The sequence below is a fragment of the Rhynchophorus ferrugineus genome, unplaced genomic scaffold (genome assembly GCF_030347505.1).
Source record: "Rhynchophorus ferrugineus isolate W39M unplaced genomic scaffold, kcgeb_rfMv2 rfM6, whole genome shotgun sequence".
NCBI classification, from domain to species: Eukaryota; Metazoa; Arthropoda; class Insecta; order Coleoptera; family Curculionidae; genus Rhynchophorus; species Rhynchophorus ferrugineus.
The window spans coordinates 40,545,008-40,572,274 of record NW_027472585.1 but is presented as its reverse complement, the minus strand read 5'-3'; the positions used below and the strand labels follow the sequence as shown (position 1 = coordinate 40,572,274).

General features: G+C 31.4%; 1 non-coding gene across 1 annotated transcript; it reads right to left on the bottom strand.

The window, feature by feature from the left end:
- Positions 1-21,417: 21,417 nt before the first annotated feature.
- Positions 21,418-21,524, bottom strand: LOC143199212 (U6 spliceosomal RNA). The gene has a single exon (XR_013006385.1). It is a non-coding gene; the product is annotated as a U6 spliceosomal RNA (small nuclear RNA).
- Positions 21,525-27,267: the final 5,743 nt, after the last annotated feature.

Here is a 27,267-nt window from a genome sequence, read left to right as displayed (position 1 = left end):
GCATTTTGCGTTTCCATCATCAGGGAATACATCAGCAATACTTAATTTAACAGAACTCGTCGAAATTCACGAACAATAAACTCTTTAACATTAAATCAGATTTTTTAACCATCATACTATTGTTGACATTCGGTTTACACTCAGACAGAAGCTTGACAATAATTGAATAACTGAAATTTGATACTAGAAAAATATATTTTGCTTTCTTTTGAAGTTTATCTCGTTACTCTACTATCCCTTTCAAACATAAGAAGATTTAAGATTCTCAGAATTGTCTCGGATAGACAACTCTACATTTCAGAAATTATTACAGGATACCTACTACTGTAATGTTAGAGGTATATAGCAAACACCTGTAAAAAAAAAACTAAAAAACAGCTTTTGATTACCATGATGGTAAATAATATGTGTGAGCACGCCAAATTTTCGGAAAATTCACACTTGCATGGTTCTGCAATAAAAAAAAACTAGACGCAAAATACAAAATACCAATGTGGTTAAGGCCTGAACCCTGGAAAAAATATACTTTACCACGTTTTGCTATACCACAAAAGTTGTAATTTTACAAAAAAAAGGATGATTAAAGTTGTAGAACGTTTACAGAGAGTGTTTAGAAGAGTTAATTAGTAAAAATATTTGTAAACAAGTTATTGTATCATAACTATATTAGATTACAATTTGTGTTTTTATTAGAAAATATTATTTAATAATATGAACCAATAAAACTATAATTTTATCATGATATTATTCATAACCTAAATCCAAATATAGACTATATATAATAAACCAACACAACTCTTTTATCTTACTTTATATCTATACAATTTTATGTTTTCTATTAACCAAATGGAAAAATATTAATGGTGCATGTAGTGATTGACGTGAAACGAAATGGGTTTACACCTCTCTTATATAATGAAAGCGCTTTAAATATTATTCTCTCTCTAGTTGCGACTGTTTCTATGCACCAGATTCGCTCCGATATAAATGAAATGTATGTATGCCTGCATGGAGGACTATTAATTCGGTTTCCGTTCAAACAAAATTAGCAAAATTTATAAAATAGAGTGATTATTTTAGGGTTGGCATGGTAATTTAAACGCAGTTATAACGTGGAGTATGTTATTGAAAATATGATATAGTTGATTTCATGATGCTCAGTGAAATTATTAGTTATATTATTCCACAAAACGCATTAAAATTGGTTTTCAAATTGGTTTTTGTTTTAATAATTTTATTCATCATTTTAAGTTTATCAAAAAGGAGCCATTAAATGTGTTTTAAAATGTTGTTTTTAATTACAATGTATCCCTTAGCAATAATTTAAAAGTTTTGCATTAATTAAAGCAACAACTAGTAAAACAACTTTTAGTTGAGATTCAAGTTTATTCACCAAAATACTTAATTTTAAGAATGCGGCACTTTTATATTATAGTATCCATGCATTTCTTAGAATAATTTGTATTTGCTTTCAAAACAGGTTTCATGTTCGGCAATTAATGGTTCATTTAATCCAAATCCCCTTCCTTGGATTATTGCCTTGAAGTAGTCACTGGGACTTAGATATGATGCGGACCAATTTGATCATTTTTGCCATCAACCGCCGAAATTTCAGGCTCCTTCAAGGGCGATACACTTATACATTATAGCGACCCTTCAACATTTCAATACCATTTTTATAGTATAATTTGTTCTTTGCTTCAAAATAGGCCCCAGTCCTTGCGATTTCCTCTTCATTCGACGAAACTTTTTTCTCAGCGAACATACTTCATAGATTCATGGACTTTTACCATTGTTTTCACTGACTTGTGAAACGGTGCATTACTTTGCTGAAGCAGCATTTTCTTTTTCTTCAAATGCGACTATATTTCGGCGATTTCGTCCTTGAAATGGTCCAATAACGCTACATAATAGTCTGTCATGATATCGCTCTTGATGATACCTCCTTTTTCAAGGTAGTCAATGAAAATTATTCCATGCGCATCCCAAAATATCGATGTCATAACTTTGCCAGCCGACTTTTGCATTTTTCCCCGCTTTGGAGCGGGTTCATCGTGTGCAATCCAGTCGGATGACTGTCGATTGCACTTCGGAGTGAAATGGTGGAGCCATTGTTTTGTCGCATATCGACGCAAAACCTTGGATTTACTTCAAAAAGCAATATTTTAAACACATAGAGTACGCGAAATTTCTTTTTATCCATTTTTTTTACAATAACAACACTTGTTTCACTCAAATTGTTATAATTCACAAACTAATGATCCGACAGCTCTAAAATTTCTGCACAAATCTATTGAGGGCCTGTTAAGTGTTTTCGCTATTGCTCTATGAATGTAGTGTAGCAACGCAAATATTGAATCAAAATGGCTATAGAAGTGAAATTTAGGAGCAAGTATAGGGTTGATTTCACTATATTTTCCAATAAAATAAATTAAGCCATATAGGCATTATATTAGTTAAAAAAAAGAAAGTGTCATATATATAAACAATATATTCTTTTAGTATTTAACGGCAAGAAAGAACCTGAAATAGAGGCAGTTATGTATACCGTGAAAATGAAACGAGTTCACACCTCTTTTATGAAATGAAAACGTTTTAAATATTACTTCTCGCCTATTACAGATGCTATGCCGCACGAGACTTGAATATAGTTGAAATGCATGCATATGAAGGGTATTAATTTTAGCGCGCAGAAAAATAGTAAAATATGATAATTCGCCGACACATTAATCCAAATATAATAAAGTAATTCGGTGAATTACAACAAAAAATAAAATAAATTTCGGTAATAGAGGTAATGCGTATTTAATTTACCATTATGCGGTCTAAATTTATTATATTCGAACACGCGAAATTGTATCATTTTTATATTTAACCATTTAAAGTAATTGATATAAAATTAAGTTAATTTGCAGTTATTATTTATACAATGCTACGCATCAAAGTTAATGCAGACGATCCTGTGACAGAATACAATTGCTATTCATGTGAATACGATTCAAGTTGTTGAAAAGGTTATTAATTAATAAATAAATATTATGAAATTAATGATGGTTAATATTCTGAAATGAGTCCTGTGTTATCTACATATTGTTCACATTCTGACTGATCTTATTTCTATGCCTGTTTAGGATGGATATCAGATATTCTGGCATAACATCATCATCATCATAATCAATATATAGCTAGCACTCTTGATTCGCTACGCCTTCCACCTAAAAGGTAGATTTCGCTAGAGAAGCATTGCTATGCATTCTACATACATGCCCAAACCATTCTAATCAGCGTCTTTGAATTTGCACCTCAACTGTGCAGTGATTTTGAATGACTTAATCAAATTCATGGTCAATTCATCTGTTATTGTCAGAAAATGAAACAAGTGTTAAATAGGTACTTTGAAAAATAACATTACACATTACTTTTAGTGATAAATTTTTGAATTTACAAAAATACTCACAAACGCTTAACAAAAACTTAGTCAAAAGTGCGTTTGACTTTTCTAAGACTATTGTTATTTCCGCACTACTGTTATAATATAAAAAGTACTGAAAAATAACTTGCGTAAAATTATTCTCGTTATTGAACAATAGAGAAATTAGATTTGTATGAAATTGTTAAATATAGGTAGTTTAGTTTTAATGCTCAAATATTTATATTTTATTTGTTAAAAGTGTTACTTGCCTACTAAGAAGCCGCAATGATTAAGACGACAGAACAATCTTCCTACTGCTGCCATAACCAACAGGGTTAAATCCGATTAAGAGCAATCATTATAATGCCAGAAGGAAACTGTGACGTGAAGACGAAACTTATTATTTATTATTTGGAATTAAACAACTAAACAACTTGAAATATATTTACATTACGATAAATATATTTTTACGTCATTCATATAATTTAACATTTCTAATAATCCGCTTTCCCAGAAATGAACGAAGAAAAAATTGTTGGAATTTAATTAGAACAAAAAAACAAACAAGATTAAAGCAATGAAATATATCATATAAAATTTGATTATTAAAACAATAATTATTTTAGATTAAAAATGTATAGCAATTTAATTTTTAATTATTATTTGTTAGTCGTTTTAGCTTATTAGTTCAAAGCTAATTTGCAATAACAGATTTCTGGGTATGTGTCTTATTATAATTTCATTAGAATTTTATTATATATCAAAGCAAAAATAAACTAAAAGTCAAAGTTGTTGCGACAACATTACGACGTTGTGACTTCATACAATTTTATTAAGTTTTTCCTACCATTTTGATCTATTCATGAAGGTTATAACCTCTTAGATTATTGTCAAGAGTGTTACTGAATATCATTGAAGATGTTCTCATAAATAGTTTGCTCTTTATATATGAAAGCGTAAAATACAATGATGTGATTTGGTTGTAGTATATGATATCATGTATTGTTGGGAAAAATCGACTGAAATCGACTATCGACTGTTCAGTAATTGACTACTTTTTACTATCGAATATTTCAGTCGCTATTTTCGATCCGACTGATTTTATTATTATTTACTATCGACTATTTCAGTCGTTTACTTATAGTTACCATTTTAGGTTCTACTAGTTCATATCACTGATTTTTAACGTTCTACCCTTCTGTCCTAGCCGCGACCTTGAAAGTAATGCGCCAAATTTATGCTTATATAGATTTATATGTAATATATGTGGTTTTATGTTTTTTTTTTGTAGTTTGCTTGTAAATAACTATATATTGTAAATTAATATAGCAGCATTTTGGAACGCTAGTTTTCGTGGACAAAAAAATTAAATTGTAAATGATAAATAGTAAGATACTTTTGACTGGCATAATAGGTAATACTTTGGACTGGTATAATAGGTAATACTTTTTTGATAAACTTGCACGATTTTTGTCCAAGCCTCTTGTTTGTCGAAACTTTTTTCCTAAAATCTTGAAAATTAAAATTAGGCTACAAAGGTTTCAGAAATTGTATAGATCCAAAAGATTTGAAGATTTTTTTTCGGTAGCAGTTGTTAAATTTCTTTTAAAACATTAATCGTAAAGAGGTGAATAAAGTATATTAAATATTTATAATTATTAAATAATTACTAAAAATTAAATAATTAATTATTAAATACATTTCCTGATAGGAAAACTCTACTTTAATATTCAACAATATATTTTGTTGGTTGTTAAGAAGAACACCACAGTTTTTATTTATTAACGAACGGACTATCTTAACAGAACGTGTTCAACTTTTAAAGCCCATTAAAGTAATGACCACCGAGTTATCTGGTGAAAGATATCCCAACGATATCTTTAATTATACGGTTAACCAACTGCAACATTCCATCAAATCTAAGATTTTAACAAGTGAATGGGGAAAAAATGACAAAATTGTGTATTAGATATCAACAATAAAAGACTGGCAATTTTAGAAATGGATACGATATGCGGGAAATCCACATTTTTAGATCCTAGATTTAAAAAAGCAGGATTTGGTATTACAAATAACGCTGAGGCGATACAAAAAGTTATTACAAAAGAGGTATCTTCCATTCTAACTTCAAAAAATACAAATATAGTTCCATAACTCCAAATTCAAGAGAAAACTACTGACCAAGAATGTATTGAGATCTAGAGATATTTTGATAAAAACATGACTAGAATGAAAGATATAATTACTCCAAGAACTGCGGCAACTTTGCAGATTTAGAAGTATTTAAAAATTCCATTTATTGGGTGTTTAGAAAACCCATTGGATTTTTGGCAAACCCATAAAATGAAACTACCTGAATTATATCAGCTACATGAAAAATATTCCTCTATACCCGTAACATCTATTCCCTGGGAATGAGTTTTTCAAAATCTGGGCAAAAAATTAACGATCGAGGAAATCGCCTCACGGAGGAAAAGTTGAACATGATAATATTCACAGTAATTTAAAAATATTTCCGTTCAAAAATTTTTAGTGTTTAGGTTTTATTTAAGTTGTATTGTATTACTTATATTTATTATGCTATGTTATTTAAAAATAGCAATTAATATATTAAAACACAATAAAACATTTGTGGTGTTATTAGTCCATTCCTTTTTACACGTCCACAGAACATTCAGTATAAACGTAATCCGACTTCTTTTAAAATTATATTATTTATTACATGATAATAGAAATTAGTTTTTTTTCCTTTTCTTTTTTAGTAAGTTATCACGTGAATGAATATATATATATATATATATATATATATATATATATATATGTATATATATATATATTCATTCATGTCCCCGGCCTACTATAGTAAAACATAGATTGTAGCGACTTTACAACTTTTCGATGCCATTTTTGTAGGATGATTTGACCTTTGCTTTTTTTGGTATTGGATTTAACTAAAAACATATGGATTTAATCCTAGTGGCGCCATGTATGTGTCAGGCCGGGGGCTTTTCAATTGACCTATTATATTAATATGATATCATGTAACGTAACCAACCGTAATATATTACGAGATTTCTCGTATGGACCGAAGCGTAAATATATCTTTAACGTTTACTAACCTGTTCAATTTTCGTGTCAATTAAAAAGCAATCCTTTTTGGGTTGAGTGGAAAAGGTTAACGTGTCCGGAATCGAGGGTTTTCTGATTGCAGGTTGCGTCGACCTGTCAATCCCTCTGTGCTCGGGGGCAGGATTTGATTGATTCCTGTTGTTGGTAAGCGGGCAACAGCTAAAGTCGGAAGTATTGGAGGCGAGCGCTGGGTTTTATATAACATTAGATGCTTAAGATAGAAATTTCGGATATTCGGTCCAGCAGTGTTGATTGAATGTATCAGGATCGGGTTAAACATTACTGGAAACTAAATTTTAATTGTCAGTAAAGTATTTTTTGTAACGAAAAAAAAAACAGAAAATAATCTTATATATAAAATCCTCATATCGCAATGTTCCATACTCCTTCGAAACGGCTTGACCGATTCTTATGAAATTTGTTACCCTAATTTTAGCCCTAAGTGATTTTTTTTGGATAGAATCTAATTTTTTTTTATTATGTGGTGGTAAAATAATACAAAATACATAAAATTAATTTTTAAATAAAAGTGTGTAATAAATAACTTAAAATTTTCTAACACATATCTATCATTCTATGTATCAAAGTAAAAAAGAAGCCGGCTTGGTGGCGCAGTGGTAAAGGCGACAGGACAGTCCTCCTACCGTTACGACAGCCGCAGACAGGTTCGAATTCTGCTGGGGTATGGTCGTAAACTTATGTTTTTGATTGTTTAATATTTGTGATTGTCCTAAGCAAGAGTGTAAAATTCGACAAAGAAAACGGTCCCAGTCTCGCCAGTATCCAGGCTGGGTAAGACCAGATGTCTTCTGGGATTATTTCTAAGTTGGTCACTCACCAGTCGGTAGGCTTAATGTAATTTAAACAGTAGGTACAGTTCAGATAAACTCTCGTTGATAAAAAGGAGACTTTAAAATAATTGAAAAAAGTAAAAAGAGTGTAATAAAATTGTTATCGACAAATTACTGCTGTTCGAAAAAGCGATATTTTTTTTACATTTTTGACATTTCCAAAGTTACTGAAAATATTAAAAATCCAGAAGAATGTATATAAAATGATGACACCAAGTAGATTTGTTTAGTAGAATTTAAGATATTATGTCAACCATCTACAAAAACGTACTTCTAAGAAAAACTATATTAAGGTTTCTCTTTTAGATTCCTCGCCACTAAAACTGCTATATCTCCAAAAATAATTAAAATTTTGTAAAATTCTCTCAAGCCCATATTTATAAACGGTTAAATTTGGAAAAAGTTTAAAATAATGGACTTTTTATACTATCTAGACTGCAATATTTCTAAAATATAGGATATAGATAATTATACGAATAGTTCGCTCTATTACATTTTATTCTCATTGGTTAACCATCGAAAACTTCCGCTGAATTTGCTTGTCTACATAGTTTTTAACTGAAATTTTCAAAAATATTTTTTAATTGAACCTCACGATCTTCTATTTGGTTTTCACGTAATACCCGCTCTTTTAGGTGCTTCAATATTCATAATTCTGTTTCTGGAGTTAAAATTCATCTGGAAATTTTACTGGAATTATCGTAGCTATTCGATGAAATTCCAGAGACTATTTATTAGAGTTTAAAATGTTAACAATTCGTATTCGGCCAGTTAAATATAGTTTTTAGTTTCAGAATTCCTGATACAATTTATAGTATCGAATATTTTAAAAAATATTTGTTAAAATAACTTGAAAATGAATAACAAATAATCTCGCGATATTAAGGCTGGATTATCATGATTGCTGGATTTCAAAATAATTTCGTTATTAGTATTCTATCTTAGTTAATTAATACTAATTTAAAACAAAAATTACAGGTGTTTTAATTTCATTAGGATCTGATATTTCTATAGAGCAATGAGCAATTTCGTTCCAACTTAAATTAAAACATGATAATGAAAACTAGGCCTTTACTCACTAGTTCACTCAGTATTCAACTAAAACTACACTGAAATTAACATAAACACTAAAGCTAACGCTAGCATAACCTACACAGGACGCTGCCTTGAACCAGCGCTATTTCCTAACTCATGAGGCTTCATCCTCTTGAGTCTTCTTACTATTTGTGTGTTGTCCAAGAGGTGCATAGGAGTAACATTTATTCATATCTACTGGCAAATGTGACGATGCTGTGATCAATAGTACACATTTGAAGGTCCCGATGGATATCTCAACAACGTTCAATAATGTTTCTTAGTGTACAATTCGAGAGTTGAATGCCATAAATCCAAACGGGTTTTAAGAGTTGCCTATATAAGCCCCACACTAAAATATTTTCATGAATTTGATTTTGAGCTCTTCTCGGTTCATCATGATATGGACTTTCCTGACGGAATCTAGCATCTAAGGTAATTTTTATATACTTAGCTGGGTCAGCAAAATGAATCTACATAGATTTATTCGTATTATATAATAGGTAAGTCCTACTTCTGCTTACTGATAAAACACTATGTGTTGCCAAGATTTAGTCCAAGTGTTAATGCCAAAGATGGAGGTTTGGATATTCTCAGCAAACTGAAATCATGATCATAATCATAGTCAACATTCATGATCTTTTACTACGACAGTAACTAGGTAATAATCGATCTTAACATAGTATATTACCTTCTGGTACACTTTTTCTGCTTTTTTTTTATTTCACTATAAACACCTTATTGATTAATTGAAAAAATATATCTAAAAATAAGATTGCAAAAATTGTACATGTTATTGTAGTATGCTCAAATTTATTTTATTAAACAAGCTTTCGCGTCATACTTTCTGGTAATCCTGAGTGACGTCGAGGAAGACTGTGAGGCAGGTTTGTCTCTTTTTGTCCTTCTCTCTTTTCCAAAATTGGTGAACATTAGGCATTCGATTTTTTCTTCTATTAGAGGTTTTAGTCTCTTAAAAATATTTTTCATGTAGTTTCGAAATAACAGGTAACAATCTGAGGAGGTCTATCTGGTTAGGGAATTATTAGCACTTTTGCAGGGATAAGTTAATAGCCTTGTTATTAACTTGTTAGCAAATTTTACTATAACATTATTAGAAGTTGCTCTGAAAGCTTCATCAGTAATCAGGTCAAAGCCAGGAACTTTATCTGGTTTAGATAATTTCATATGCGGTTTCTCCTTCTTGGATAAAAAATAGTCTGTTTAGATATTCCACAGAGCTATGTGTTTTTGTATGGTATTTCTATCCTAGATCACATTCATGCCTCGAACTGGACGATTAGAATTGATTGTACTAGACAAAGGAATATCCATAAGCGGTTACAAACCGTGAATGCCAAGTTATTTGATGTTAAATGTTTGATGGGATTGAATAGCAATAGACCATTATAAGTTGATCTTGATCAATGTATGTAAAAGAGGCATTGACTAATACCGAATATCTCTCACTGATCGGTGTTTTAAATTTATAATGAAAAAAAAAAGAACTCGTTACTTTAATATAATGATTATATGCTATCAGGCCTATAATTTTATTTTAAAGAACTTCGAACACGTGATGTTTCTGTGTTCTAAATCGCATCGGGTTAATTTATATATAACTTCATGTTGAAGCCTCACTTTTTCCTGGCTTTACTTTTTATATGTCATTTCGTGGAATTATGCACAAAATAATATTTCAGTACGTTGAGAATGTCTATATTTGCACTGAGCAAATTTGGTTTGCACAAGATTTTACTTTTTTGCTTCGATGAAACCATCAATTAAAATCGTTGTCCACTATAACCACTACTTTGGTTTGAACCTAGCATTCTGCGGAAAACGACCGCAATACCAGCAAAGATACAACAATATTATTCTTCAGCATGATGAAAACTCAAGCACATGTTGAAAAACCGGTGAAAATAATTCTGATGGCTGGAAATATTAAAATAGGAAGTGTCGCCATATTCTTCAGACCTTGCTCCTTCTTGTTAGCAGCAGCACTTCACTTCTTAGAAAGGTACCAAAAAATGGATCGATTCGTGGATAGCCTCAAAAGAGATATCGTATTTTCGAGATGGAATTCATGAATTTCCCGAAATATGGATAAAAAATAACGGCTGTAGGTGGTCAAAACTTTGGGTAACATAGTTTTTATAGATATTTCACACTAAAATATCAAAACAAAATAAAATGCTTTAAAACTAATTTGTAAGCCTAAAAAGAAAGTTTCGAAATAGATCTAGAACCTATAGCTGTAAGTAGTTTTACATTGACACCTTTAGAAAAGCAATGAAATTATTTGACTACATGATAAAATCTTTGTCGACCAACATACGATTTGCCTAATTCGTAAAATTCTATTAACAATTAGAGCGGTGATTTTGTTTGCAGTAAAAAAAATTACGAAGGCTTAAAGTAAAAATATTTTTCATATATCCGCAAAAAATAAACCGCCACAGAAAATACTAAAAGGGACATTTGTCAAATTTGAATTTTTACGAGGGCGTTTTACGACAAAATTTATTCAAAACAAAATGGCCATCATCTGTTTACAAATTATGGTAGATTCGCCGGCCGAAATAGTCCATAAACTATTTCAATTTTTCACATATCGAGGATCTACAACCCGCGGCCCTAAATAAATGTTTCCCTCCCTCGGTTTTTTTTCGTTGAAACATTTACTTGTTTATACTGTCCGGAGATTTTATCCGACTGCGTTGTAAAAAGTTCCTTATGTGTGCGGTATCGCTGCTTTCGACCGTTATGCTGAAATTTAAAATCGATTATAGTTGTATTTTTACGATTATTGTTCACACGAAACGATCCAAGAGCGTTATTGCGATTGCATTGGGGCGTAATAAAAAGTTGTTTGTTGTGTAGTACCACTTTCGGTTGAGTAATATTGTTTTTTCCCTTCTCCTAGCCTGTAAATACTGCAAATAGAATAGTGACAGGGAAAACTATTCACCATTTTTGCTACGTTTTATATTTTAGGTTTCTATACAAATTAACATTTCAACTAATTGTGTAAAGAAGAGATTTTGATTGAAGTATCGCAATTATTTTGAATATAATAAAAAACATCTGATATATAAAATTCCAGAAACTAACAGTTATTAATTTTTGAGAAGCTATACTTTAAGAGACTCAATATAATCGAAATAGAGAGATATATTATTTCAAACCATCAACCTGGCTTCCGTAATAAACACAGAACAACAGAACAAATACATGGATTAATCAACCAAATTAACACACATATTGTTGAAATTGACATATTGTTGAAGTTCTAAAAGATCAACAAAAAAATAATCCCTGTGTAAAATAGTTTCCTAACTGTAAATTCCAAAGGGGTACGTATCGAAAACCGAACTAGTGTAATCCGCCTTTAGTAGCCGTTCATCTTGATCTGCAAACTTCTGTCAAAATTCCAGTAGTTATTACGTTAGTTCACAGATATTTCAATTCGCTTTACTTCATAAATAAAAACTGGAAAAAGAAATAGAACAACTACTAAACAATTCTATTAACCTTAAAAATGAGAAAGAAAGTTAAACAAAAATAAGACCGCTACAGTAATTAGTAAATAGGTAATAGAACTTTGGTCATCTTGCAAATATTGTGATTATTTCGTATGTGTTGTTGACATTATAACTTTTAATTTTCTGTGGGGTGCGATTATATTTATTATAATCGACTTATTTTACTTGTATCTACTTTTTAATATTTTAAAAATGCTAGAGGATAAAGAAATGTCCTCTGAAATTTTCTCAAGATATTTAGAACCATGTAATGTAGAAGTTTACAGATATAGTCTGTTTTCTGTTTTGTCCGTTTTTAGTTAATCATAAAAAATTAAAAATATCGATATTTACACCTGTTATAGCTATAATTTGCAGTCTCAGACCATGCGAAAATTAGTTTTAGTGATCTTTAGAAGCTCATTTGAATGCTATTTTGTTTTAATATTAGGTAGAAAAGGAAAGGGTGCACATTGATTATGTTATATTTGCCGAATATAATATTATTCATATAACTATTCAAATCTGATTAATGTCGTTTTATTTATCTCACCCGTTACGTACAAATATTGCGTACGGAATATGTCGAACTTGACCGCTTCCATAAATCCGTTATTGATGAAAATACTACTGTTCCAATTTAATTGGCTTTCGCATTCTTACAATCGTGAAATGGAGGATAATTAATGGCGACTGAAGGGGAAAATCTAATTTGGAGTGGTTTTAGCTTAGTCCGTTTTAAATTGGATTAGTTCCGAACGATTCTATAAAATTAATATAATTTAATACACTGAAGGGCTACCGATGTTTTTCAACTGGCCACAATTTACATATTATATATAGATTATTAGGCGCATTGCATAAATTATTTATACTTTTGTACTAATATATGTCATAAAATAGATAAAAATTTAATTTGGAATTTGTTTTCTATATTTTAAAATATTTTTTCTAACAACTACTAAGGTTTATCTGGAGTGGATCTACTACTTAACGTGGCTTCAAACCATGGTCGGTATTAGCCATACCGAGTGGTAGAGATCACCGCATCCCTCACCCGGGATGATTCTCTTGTCGGATTTTGTACTCTTGTCTTATGCGTAAACACGATTATAAATAAATACGGATAGAAATTTACGATGATATCTCAGCAGGAATCGAACCCGCGGCTGTCGAAACAGTAGGAGGACCATACTGTCTTCTTAACCACTTAACTAACAAAGCCGGGTAGTTTTGGAAATATTGTCCGGTATATTCTATGTTGATTATTTTAGAGATCTTCAATAGTTTACCTACCAAGGTTTGCTGCATTGGCCGAACTATAATGCAGTTATACATAGACTAGTGTAGGCTCTATGCCACATGTGAGATAATTTTCCATTCATGAGGATTTACTGAGTCAAGCAAGCAAAGTGAGGTTAAAAGTAGTCATGCATCAGCAGTAAAACTTACCTGAATCTATTTAGTAACCTTTTCACAGAAGACACATCTTCTTTAAGTTGATCCAAGCTCTTTATTGCTTGGAAACTGATTGCTTAATAACAAAATCAAATTTTCTAGAAATTAAACATAATTTTTGTGTTTGTGTATCTTGGTATATATCTAGGAGGACATATCGGCCCTACCTTAGTCTCTGGTGTAATATATTTATATGTATTAACCCTGTTGTTTTTCTGTTAAATCCTAGATTATACTACACTATAGAAGATTAAATGGTGATTCTTTTGACTATGTGCCATATTCTTATATAATACAAGAATTGTAATTCTTCAAGATACTTTCGATATCTATATTGGAGTGGAGTTTTTTCTGATATCTGATTATATATCCTGATATCCTGATATCGATTGACTTTATTTCCGTTATCTCGGTATCGGTATCTATAAGTCTTGGTATAAGTAATCATTATCGTAGTATCTGGGTGCACCTAGAATACTTCTCAGGACACTTGGTGTTATTGTTATTGGTGCTGTACAGTCTGATTATACGTGAACTATATATGTACAAATTTACTATATTTATTTGTCTTTTTTCCAGATTTGGGTCCAATTATATTATTACTTGTCTATTGTAATTTTCAAATGGCTTCTTCGCTATAGACTCCGCTACCAATATGCAGTATCATCACCAAAACCATACATGATAGAATATACCTAAACATACATCTTTATCTTCATAGGCTATTTTAATTTTATCACTTAATGAATAATGATTTAACATCATAATATCCTCTCTGCTATTGGAACTATTCCATGTTAAAATAATTTTGTCAGACGAATAAAATAAAAACTGCGTGGTAAAAAGGCTCAACAAATTTTCCAAATTATTTAGATTTGGCTCTGGAGCAAATTTTCCAAGCTACACTGACAGAGAAAAACGTAATTAAGTGATCTTATTCTATATCCAAGTTTTAAGAGTTAGAAAGGCTTCCTTTTTGAAGAACAATATAACATATTTTTATTTTAAATATATTTTTTGAGCATACTTTTTTTTATTGCAATTCTACATGTTTGAATATGTCCTAGAAGATATCATTCATATCATCTCCAATAATTATTGTACGTATATTGGTAAGCCTTACGTACAGATACTTTAACATTGTCAGAGTTAGAGGATGATGTTGTTGATAATTTCCATAATGCTAGCCAATGAGCTCGTAAGAATATTCCTTGTTCTTTAAGTTGGTAATATTATTACTGTGCATTATCGATTTCTGAAGATTAAGATGAGCATAAATATGACATAAAGTTTCAGGATTCAAATATTCCAGAATATTGCCAGAATGTCATTCACCTTTATCTTCAAGATCATATTCTACAAACTTTTGCATATTATTTCTATAACGTGCGAAAGCCATACCAATAATTAGTCACATAGTAGTAGATCAAAATGGAAATGGCTCAAAAATTTTGGAAAAACCCAATTAAATATAAAGAGGCCATTAATTACTCGATATTGTTGTCAACAAACATTAGAAACAATTATGTTGTGATTAAATGTTTAGATAATAGCCCATTTTTATCCCGAAGTCTTTTGTAAACGCTACCTTCTAACATTTCGAGTTGCCATGAAAACGAGTCCTACAACATAATTCAGGATAATTCAACCAAAATAAGAACGTTTTATGGACGTGTTGCAAACAACATTATTTCCCTTTCATGCATACTCTCTCACGTTCCGTAAAACAACCCTACAAGATAAAGGCGACCGGGTCTTGAACAATAGCCGCCGGCTTATTTCTGTTCGCCGTCCCACTCAGATTTAATTATCTTAATGAAGAAGCCTTATCGGCACCGCCTTTTTACGCATTTATTTCGTTTCAACACTTAATTAATTAAAGGCATAACCCTTATAGGCAAAAAGTGTCATAAATCTCGCGCCGGGGTGTATTAGGACGGCCTCAGTTCTCATAAATATATTTGACGGCCTTTCTAAAAAATTGGATTCATAAGCGCACCGCGCCAGGATTATCGACGATATTAGGAAATTAGACATTCTTATTTCGGTAGGACTATTAATAGGCTCGAATTGGTCGATTGGGACTTCTAGTTATTTGCTCTTTTATTTATATTAACACTCCTTAAGGGGTGTTAACTAATATTACACTCAGATCAATAAGTCGATTAATTACAGTCATCCACAATAAAAAACTACCTGGCTCGTTCTTTGTGTTTATCAAAAATATTATTACATTGAATCTTTACTTATTGTTTATCTACTGGTTTTTTAAATATATCACCGTTGCTGACTAACTTATATAATTTGTCTCTACGGTTATTTAAAACTAGCTACTTATCTAGGAAGACATAGGAAGGATTATTTAGTCTTTATTTAGTCTCGAATAAAATTAAATCAATATTAGTAAAACATTTCAGTGTTTATCACTTAATATACCCCAATGCACAAAATCAGGATACATCACTCCACATTTATCTCCGGAATTGGCGCATGCGGACCTATACGGAGTTTATAACCTCCTGCATAGAATTAACGATAGAAGTGATTATATCTAATGTTATTATAAGCAAGTAAATAGGTTCAAAGGGTAAATAAAAATGGTAAAATTTTGGAAATAACACATTTTATTAAAAAATTATTGAATAAAACACAATTTTTAAATTAACGAATATATTTGAACAATTAACAAGAACTCCAAGAACCATATAAATACACATACTATAAAAAAAGATCAACATCGTTAAGATCAAACACAGCCAATATAGTTAAGACCAAACGATAGCGCCACAACTCTATATGAAAGCAGTGAAATTCTCATAAAATATTCAAATTTGATCAACTATGATCGCTACTATTCTTGATCCACAAACCCCATTAAAGAATTGACTACGTCGAGCTTTCGATTAACATATTGTACAGTTACTGGCCTAAAAGAATGGATTACCGTACTAAAGAAATCTCAGTCAATACATCATTATTTTTACAAAATAAAAATATACTTACCTATACACTTATATAATAATGCGTTGTATTTTCCTTGTCATTAGAACATTAGGGTGTCGTTGATAATTTTTGAATTTTATTTATTTTATCCAGGTCTACTTTGTTAGCAAATTTAATTGTTTCATAGTATCACTGTATACTGCTCTTACATGATAGCAAAATTCTCTCTAATTTATTCTTGTCCGATTCTCTGAATTTCACATTCTTCGACTTTAACTCTAAACAAATTCTAGCTACATCTTACCTATAAAATGAAATTTAAATTATTACTGAAATATATTATGTTTAAAATAAATGTCTAATTATTACCAGTTGACTATTTCCAATACAACAAGAATAATTTTCTTCTCTGTTCTTGTTATCATTAAATTTTGACATATGTTGATACCTATTCGATGTTGTTGAAAATGATGAGTTATAAATTTGGCCGTTAATATTTCCACTATAAATAAAATTTATGCTGTTTGTATTTTATAACTTTTAAAAATTTAACCTTCTATTCGGCACTTACCCTTGTTCTTCCATATTTTCAAACCAATGTGTGTTAACAATGTGTTACTATTGAATTAGAAGACATATAGTAGCCAAATCTGGCGATAAATGTGGAGTAATGAATCCTGACAAAGTCACCTGGTTTGATTCTGTTGAGTCTGTCTCTTAATTCAATTATTCAAGAGTTGCAGCACTTCGGTATGAACATGGCACTGGAATCTTTCCTCATGTTTTAATCTCTTCCTGAAATTGCTGAAATACTTCCATTATGTTGATATAATTCCTCGTAGACATCTACATAACTGAATTCTGTAATACATGTTTTATTATTTGTTTGTACAGCTGTAACTTATTGTTATTATTGTTTCCGGTAACAAGTATTTCAGTGTCAGCAGCAAATGTACTTATAGTAACATTTTCTATCTATTCTATAGTAATACTGCCTTACGTTTCACCTATTTTTCTTTCTTGCATTTTTACTCAGCTTTTTCTTGTTTAACACTAAACATCTAGGCTATGATGTAGGAGTTTAAGAGCTCGATGTATTGCTTGAATTACATTTTATTGAACTTACACATGAGTCTCCTCCACAGCACATTTTTCTCTTTGTAGGCTTTTCTAATAATGTCTGTCATTTTACATACATTTTCATTTATTAAATGTTTGTTCATAAAACCAAACTGATGTTAATTGATACGTTTTACATTTTCATAAGTACAGTTTTTCAAATTTTTGTATATTATTGGAGGCAGTGAAATAAGTCGATAAGATTTTACTTAGTTTTGTTTTACAATCTTCCCAGGCATATTTATATTTATCTATTAACATATTTATCTGAAAATGTATGGCAGCAGAGTGAATGCATGCAATTTCTAATAAATTTATAAACTTTAGTAGTGTATGGCTGTGTTTTTCTAAAATTCCCTAGCATTCTAGGGCTCTGTGGTAACGGGCAACATGAGGTACTACTTATTCATCCAGGTACTATTTCCATGACGTGATGCGTCTATTGTTAATTTTCAAATCTAAAGGCCGTTATATGCGTCTCGGTACACTAACAGAGTTGCGTTCTCCTTTCATGACATTCATGTTCATTCATGCGTCTCGGTACACTAACAGAGTTGCGTTCTCCTTTCATGACATTCATGTTCATTCATATATATATATATATATATATATATATATATATATATATAATTATCCTTATACTTTTCATTATGGAAGAAATATAATAATAAGAAGCCTTTGGAAATTTAAACGAGAATAGGAGATCTACTCCTTTAATATCAAATTGTTTATAAGTAGGTTGGTTTATTATTTAAAAATTGTCGTAAATACACAGCGAGAAATATCCAAAAGTTTATTGAATAGTGAAAATCCTTATTTGACATATCTGTACACTCTATTGCATATGCTAGCAATGTAAGAAAATTACATTCGAATCCTTTTGGCAACATTTGAAGTATTTCAGAAATAGTATAAGGAACACTTTTTCAACAGTTGTGTACTGTTTTAACGCTAAGAATAAAACTTGGGTCATCATTCTGAACCAAAACAAAATATGACGAGTGGTGTAAATCTATCTCTTCGGTTTGAAAGTGAATTGGTGCTCAGAAATCGGCCAAGAAAGTGTTGGTTTCAATTTTGTTGGAAAATAAAAGTAATTTTGTCTATAGGTTACTCTAAACTAAGTAAGTAATAAACATATAAATATTGAACATTTAGAACCGATTGAGTGAAAAAAATAGTTAAAAAAGAAGTGACGTTTTTAAAATCATAATTTAGAGAACTGTTTATTAATAAAATAGTAATTTTCTAGAACTAAAGATTTGCTTATCCACTGCCCCTCCCCGCAATTGTTGAACGTCCTCGCAGATTACAGAGTTATAAACATTGTAAGAACTTCAACAGCGTTTATTAACAAACAATGTTAATCCCCAATAGCAGCATCCTAACTAAACAACAGCAATATCCTAAGGAAACAGTTTTTTTTTATTTCGTCATGTAATGTTTTTAATTTAAATTTTATTTTCAGTATAAGTTTATTTCAAAACAACTTCTACTTAAGTTAATGTTCTCTGATGGCAGTAAGGCATACTTCAGTTTTCTAATATTTGTTCACAGATTAGTATGCCCTTGTCTTCACTCGTTGAATGTTAAATTTGAATCATAGACACGCGATTTTCAACTATAAAACACTCCCTTATAAACTTGTGCCCTCTATTTGTGAGCTACGTCCCGTAGAGAGAATGAAAATCATAAATAAATAAAAATATCTTGCACGAAAATACTACAGCAACGAGACTTCAATGTACGCTTTCCATATCATCATATAATAATGTCTGTTCCTCCAGTTTTTAAGTATTTACTGGTTGGGAAAGAATACGGCCCTGGGAGATCATAAAGTAGTAAAATAAAACAGCCACATTGAATATTTTATAAGCGAGATGTAAGGAGACGTGTATAACATTCATTACATCAGTCGTATTCTTAAAGTGATGGCCTTATTTAGTATTAAAAATTTTAGAATATTGACTACGTCGCTATCGACCGTATAAATTACAACGTCAAGCTTGGTTGTGTCTATTCTTTTTAGGCTAAAACGCAAAATAATATAGGATAGGATATCAAAAATAAGACACGGGATATTTGTTTTCTTATTTTATTTTTTATTTATTTATTTAAACTCGTCAGCCTCTTGGGCTATTTAGGGTGAATTACAATACATCATATGAACATTAATAGCTTAAAGTACTACACAGTAGATTATAAACAGTAGAATATATACAATAAAATTTTTCAATTACACAGTAATAATTGTGTTACAAGTGTTGAGGTAGGTCTATTGTCTTTAGATAGTCAATCAGCAGATTCAGTTGCTCAGGTTGGACCAATTGTTCCAGTTTTGTCGGCATCTCAAGTTGTCTCCTCAAATCATCATATTTTTGGCAGTCTATAGGATGTGTCTGACGCTAAGTTGAATCTGGCACAAATCACATAAGGGCGGGCTCTGTCCCTTCAAGAAATATTCATGTGTCAGTTTACAGTGCCCCATTCGCAGTCGTGCGAGGATGCTTGACTTGTGTCTACTGATGTTATTATGGTCAATAGATTGATAAAAGATCCTTTTGAATTCCCATAATTTATTGATTTTTATGAGAAGGTCCCATTCTAGTTGGGTCAATTGCCTATTTAGGCCCTTCATATAGACTTTGGCATCTTTTTTGCTAAACAGTTCGTTTAAATTGATCGACTCCTCTTCCCTACTTTCCAGATAGTCGGTTCTTTCGTTTCCAAATATTTCTTTATGGGAGGGGACCCAGAGGTGTGTTATTCTTACACCGCTAAATTGTAACTTTGTCTGTATCTCTCTGATGCATGTGAGCATAGGGTGGACTGTGCTTGCCGATCTTAAACTCTCTAGGGAACTCATGGCATCCGATCTACTAGTATGGATTCGCTAATCTGTGATTTTTCCAAGGCAGATAGGTCCATATATATAGCCAGCAGCTCCGCAGTGAAAATGCTAGTCAATGATGGAAGCCAAAATTGTCTCTCGAGTAGACTAGACGTATAAGCAGCACACGCAAAGTTCTCACGTTTTGAACCATCCGTGCAGATGATAAAATTATTTGAATAGTTCTCTTCGATTATCTGTCTAAAGAAGCTGTTTATTGTAGAAGAACTATTTCTTTCCTTATTCAGAACCTTCATAGAGAGGTCTACGTGTATTCTTGAGAAATGCCATGGTGGTATATTAGTGATTCTACATTTTGCATCTGGGATCACAATCATTAATCGTTTACATCCTCTGGACGATTGATAAGTAAGGATTAATATTAAGTGCCTCTTCCTTATATTGGTCCATTTTGTCTTAGCTAGGAAATAGGCATTGAACTGGTCCAATTCTGGACGGAATTTGAGGGAGCTTGCATAGTTTAGTAGCAGGAGCTCTCGCCGTTATTCGAGTGATGAAATCTCTGCCTCGCACTGCAAACTTTCAACCGGACTAGTGTGGAATGCTCCCAATATGATTCTAATAGCGGCGTTTTGTTATGGGATCCAATTTCTTTACGAATGAAGGTGGCGCGGTAACATTACACTTATATATATTGATCAACGATGTTCTGTGTGCTCCCCAATTGATGTTGGAAAGGGTCTCCAGTAGACCCAAGTCTGCCAAACATTTATTCTTGAGGTAATTTTTGTGAGGGAGCCAGTAGAGCTTGTGGTCGAACAGCAAACCAAGAAATTTGTCTTCTGTTTATCAGGTTCTTACCCTCCGTCACTAATGTTGCTATTCGCGTTCCTCCGACTACAAAAATGAACACTCACGATCTTCTCTGCTGAGAACTTCAATCCATTCCGTCCGGACCACGCAGGCAGTTCATCAAGGCAATTCTGTAATAGGGATTGGCTCTACTTATGGTTAGTAAGTTTGTGTTAGTTAACCACATCATCTGCATAGATTAAAAATGTGGAACGCTTCACGATTTTGCGTGTCATCCTTGCGCAGGGGCCATGCTAATCCTTTCTGTATCATTCCAATTTTAGTATACGTACCGCCGAAGCCAGTACAGATATTTGTTTTAAGTTTTAAGTTAAGAGAAATAAGATTCAATCACTTAAGCAATATAAAATTGAATGATTTACAACTCGACGTAATACTGGGCTTATGTGGTTGCGACAACAACTTTACTTTAAAATTAAGAGTATTTTATTAGGACTATAGAGGGGTTTCATGATTTAGGATACTTTAAATTCAATAATTTGTAGTAGGAGAAAAGGCATAGATAAAAAGTAGAGAAAATACAAAAAAAAATATTTCAAATACTTCCAGGAGAGAAAAACCAAGTAACTATAGACGGATAAAAGACAAAAAGGAGACATAGTAACTGAATATCAACAAATAATAAAGAGGTTAAGAGGAAACTTTCAGGAATTGCTGTGTCTGTAGCAATCAATATACGAAAAACTATACCGATCGACAAAAAAGGAACTAAACAATTACAGAGTATAGTGACAAAATAGATTAACAGAAAAAGGTACCGGAAATTTGATTAAAAGGCATTATTAGTATAAATTTACAATATAATATGGTAAGATGAGAGTATCTTACAGGATTGGTAAATAGTACTTGTTTTGTCGGTGGTCGGTGATAGATGGTGTTTTCGTCTTTCTTTACTATATTGCCAATGAATTCGAATGAGTGCAGAGTATCAGCGATTTGATTCTGAAACACGACGTTTACGTCATCTATATCTTTGTTCTTAGCAGTCAAGCTCAAGTTCTTAGCTCGCTTAGTCAGCCATTCTCGGTTTTGTACGAGGCAAAATTGGGGACATTCGGGAGAAATTAAACCAATCCACTATCGGCCATTACCGATTCAGCACATATATTTTTCAGCAATACAACTCTCATCATTGGTAACAGTTGAAGCTTCTTAACATAGCAGCATATAATTGATAATTTGACATTACAACACTTTTATGAACAAAAAAAAAACCAAACCAAATTTAAAAAAAATACAGTACAATATTATTAATGTATAACATACACTCTTAAAATTTAGTAGTAGTAGTACGTTCAACCAGCAAATGGACTGATTGACTATCAAAATATATAGTACAAAGTATACTTTTTCATACATTCTGTATTGTCAGTTTTGTGGTACGGGTGATGATTGGTCCATTGATTGATGATGGTGAATGCATCGATCGCATCCGATTGATGTATTCTTTTTTTCAGTCGCCCCCTTTAATGTCGCCCTTTCTCTAAATTATTCCTACTAAAGTTAATACTTTTCCTCCTTGATTGGCTTGGCGTTAGCAATTTACTGTCAGTACAATCGCCAAGAAATCGTTTAAGAAGCTACTTAAAATATACATTACGATATAATAATTTTTTATTTATTTCATTATCTATCCAGATTTGGATATGCTATTTCCTCACTATTTTCCGTGGTATTTATATTATAGAATATGTGGTGTGTCAATGAATGACATTAGACCTCAATTGTTACAAATAAGCTATAAGTTGCGAACTATCAATTGCGGCAAATATATCTAAAACTAGATGACCCATTGAACTTCGTATCAGTTACAACTATCTGGAAAATTTTCTCCGAAAAGAACTATAGCTTCTTATTGTGTACTCATCAAGTGTTGTCAGACCTGGTAATTATATTATGGCTGTTAAATGGCATCCGATCGAATACTATTTTGAAAATGTTTATATATACTTCTTGAGCGATAGTTGGATAACTTTTCACTGTTGGATAACGCCTACCAATTGGTATATCTGTATTGACCTGAGTATAAAATGAATTTGTAAGAAGTGATGATCTGCATCTTGTAGTGGTAACAGCGCCCCTAGTAAGTGATGCATTTGTTGCAGAGTCTCCAGAAACATCAACTCGGCGATGTGGTTTCCAGTTACACATTCCTGCACGCAATTAAAGGCGAATTTTGAAAAATGATTTGAAAGTTTTCCCGTACAAAATTCATTTAGTCCAAAAATTGCTACCGGGATATCCTGATCAACGAGTGGAGTACAGTAGTGCAATCCTAGGACTCTCTGAATAAAATAAAGAGCAAGTAAACTTTTTATGAAAACCAAACTTATTTATTTTTTCTTTTAACAGAGTTATAGATAATCAAAACGATAGCTTGACTTTTGCCCCACTTTGTAGAAGATATTCATAATTATAATGTCCTGGTTAAAGAAACATAATCCTTTTTAAATTGGAAGGTTCAGTCAGTAACAAACATTTATTTTTGCCACAATTGTATCCTATCGAGTCCAAGCAAGCTATTAAAGGCCTTCGACCATTAAAGATACAGCAACCTTACCGTTGCCGTAACGAAGCCGACCGGGCAATCGTATTATGTTTTTTGTCTAGAAAATCTCCAGCTTTCCAGACGTCTTGCACAACACCCACATTCTTACACGGGCTCAAAGCCTCACTGGTCCGGATTCTAATTATATTACTACAGATTGATGTCCGGATAAGTGCTTGTAATTTATTTAATGGCCCTTGAAATCTGAAGGCTTAATAATGGACCACTCTGGAAATTGGACCAGAAAGGAGTGATGCGGATCGTGAAGGAACAGGGAACCCCATCTTTAGAATAAACGCGGAAAAATTAATATCTCGCGTCAGAAATGCGCGATCTTGTTACTTGCGAGAGCAGGTATGACTTTCGGGGTGGTTTGTTTTCGGCCAAGTGAAAATATTTTATATTTTCGTTTGAAAAATGATCTGCCACCTGATAAACAAGTTTTTGTATCACACGAATTTAGTCTTACCTCTACGTGATCATAAAGAAGCCGTTCTAATTTGATGTTAAAGAAAATAAAATCTTTTTTCGGATATGAGTTTTACTTTCGTCTCGCCCGGTCAGTAAACATATATAGACTCGATTTTATAGGGAGGTTTTAATATAGAGATAAATAAAAATTTCAAATTATATTTTAATTGAAAGAAATAGTTCTTAGAATCATTATAAATAATGTACTTTTTAAATGAGCAAATCTTTTACAACCTAACACACGTCACTACACAAGATTACATAGTTTGGTATAGTTGAGTGTTTTTAAAGAACTTTACTAAGCCATCTTTTTTTCATGACATGAAGATGACGACAAAGCATAATACAAAATGAAAATAATTGTAACTAACACAGCAAAAAATCGTCAAAGAAAATTGAAAAAAAAACTCAGTTATATATACATAATACATACAAATGGGATTCATAAGGGCACTGCCTAAATTATTGACAATATTAGGAAATTAGCCATTCTTATTTTGAAGGGACTATTAATAGGACTGAACTGGCCGATTGCCACTTCCCGTCATTTACTCTTTTATTTATATTAACACTCCTTAAAGGGTGATAAATAATTTTTCACTGTAACCAATAAATCGACAGGTTATTCACCATAATACTAAAAAGTTATCAGGCTCGTTCTCCTTATTTCTCTAAAATATTATTACATTAACTTCTTAGTTTTTATTTGAAATAAGTTAAATATATAGTATAATAAGTTATATATGAAGAATTTTAGGTAGCTAATAAAATAACAGTTAGTTTATCGTTTCAGTGGTTACGACTTAAAACATTTCACTAAACAAGATCACATGGTTTGGTTTTCTTATTCGGCTCGATTATATTTATTATAGTTGATTGTTTTTAAAGAACTTTACTAAGCCATCTTATTTTATGACATGATGATGACGACGAAGCATAATACAAAATGAAAATAATTGTAACTAACACAGCAAAAAATCGTCAAAGAAAATTGGAAAAAAACGCAATTATATATACATAATATATACAAATGGGATTCATAAGGGCACTGCCTGCAATATTAGGAAATTAGCCATTCTTATTTTGAAAGGACTATTAATAGGGCTGAACTGGCCGATTGCCACTTCCCGTCATTTACTCTTTTATTTATATTAACACTCCTTAAAGGGTGATAAATAATTTTACACTGTGACCAATAAATCGACAAGTTATACGCCATAATACTAAAAAGTTATCAGGCTCGTTCTTCTTGTTTCTCTAAAATATTATTACATTAACTTCTTAGTTTTTATTTGAAATAAGTTAAATATGAAGAATTTTAGGTAGCTAATAAAATAAAATAACAGTTAGTTTATTGTTTCAGTGGTTACGACTTAAAACATTTCACTCTACAAGATCACATGGTTTGGTTTTCTTATCCGGCTCGATTATATTTGTTATAGTTGAGTGTTTTTAAAGAACTTTACTAAGCCGTCTTTTTTATGACACGATGATGCTAACGACAAAGCATAATACAAAATGAAAATAATTGTAATTAACACAGAAAAATTGGTCAAAGAAAATTGAAAAAAACTCAGTTATATATAATACATACAAATGGGATTCATAAGGGCACTGCCTGCAATATTAGGAAATTAGCCATTCTTATTTTGAAAGGACTATTAATAGGGCTGAACTGGCCGATTGCCACTTCCCGTCATTTACTATTTTATTTATATTAACACTCCTTAAAGGGTGATAAATAATTTTACACTGTGACCAATAAATCGACAAGTTATACGCCATAATAGTAAAAAGTTATCAGGCTCGTTCTTTTTGTTTCTCTAAAGTATTATTACATTAACTTTTTAGTTTTTATTTGACATAAGTTAAATATGAAGAATTTTAGGTAGCTAGTAAAATAAAATAACAGTTAGTTTATTGTTTCAGTGGTTACGACTTAAAACATTTCACTCTACAAGATCACATGGTTTGGTTTTCTTATTCGGCTCGATTATATTTATTATAGCTGGGTGTTCTTAACTTTACTCTGCAGTTTCTTATGCTGACATGACAATGTTACCGACCGAGCATATTATAAACTGACAATAATTGGAATTAAAATTGTTCTTTATTTTATTTTGTAAAAAATTCATTTCTTGCGAAAGTAGGTATGACTTTCGGGACGGTTCGTTTTCGGTCACGTAAAAATATTTGATTTTTTCATTTGAGAAATGATCTTCCACCAGATAAACAAGTTTTTGTATCACGCGAATTTAGTCTTACGTCTACGTGGCAATAAAAAACCCATACTAATTTGATTTTAAAGAAAATAAACTCCTTTTTCGAATACGAGTTTTACTTTCATCTCACCCAGTTCGTAAACATATAAAGACTCGATTTTATGGGAAGGTTTTCGTATAGATAGAAATAAAAATATCAATTTATATTTTAAATGAAAGAAATTGTTATAAATTGTGTACATTTTAAACGAGCAAATATAAGAAAAATTGAAGAAATATATAATTTATATACACGTGTAGGCTAAGAAAAGTTTTTGGTCTAGAAAAAACTATACTGTTATAAAAACTCATATTCATATTATTATTCAATATACTGGCTTTAACACCAAACTACAAAAGTTACGTTCCTCCAAATTAACGGCTTTTGTGATATAGAACTTTTTGAAAATGTCGAATTTTATGCCTCAATATATATATATATATATATATATATATATATATATATATATATATATATATATATATATATATATATGATATAAAAACTTGTTATAAATTTAAATGTGGTAATTGTAATGCAGGCAGAAAACGTTATAGGATGAAGATTTAACACAAACTCATAACTGACAAAACGGTTGAATATGTGTCCGCTTGCAATTTGTGAACGCTTGTAATCGAATAGATAGGAATCAATGAACGGAAGTCATTTCTGCACAAAATAGTAACAAATGATGAAAAATGGATTTAGTTGAAAATTCCCAAATATATAAATCATCCTCTTCTCACCAG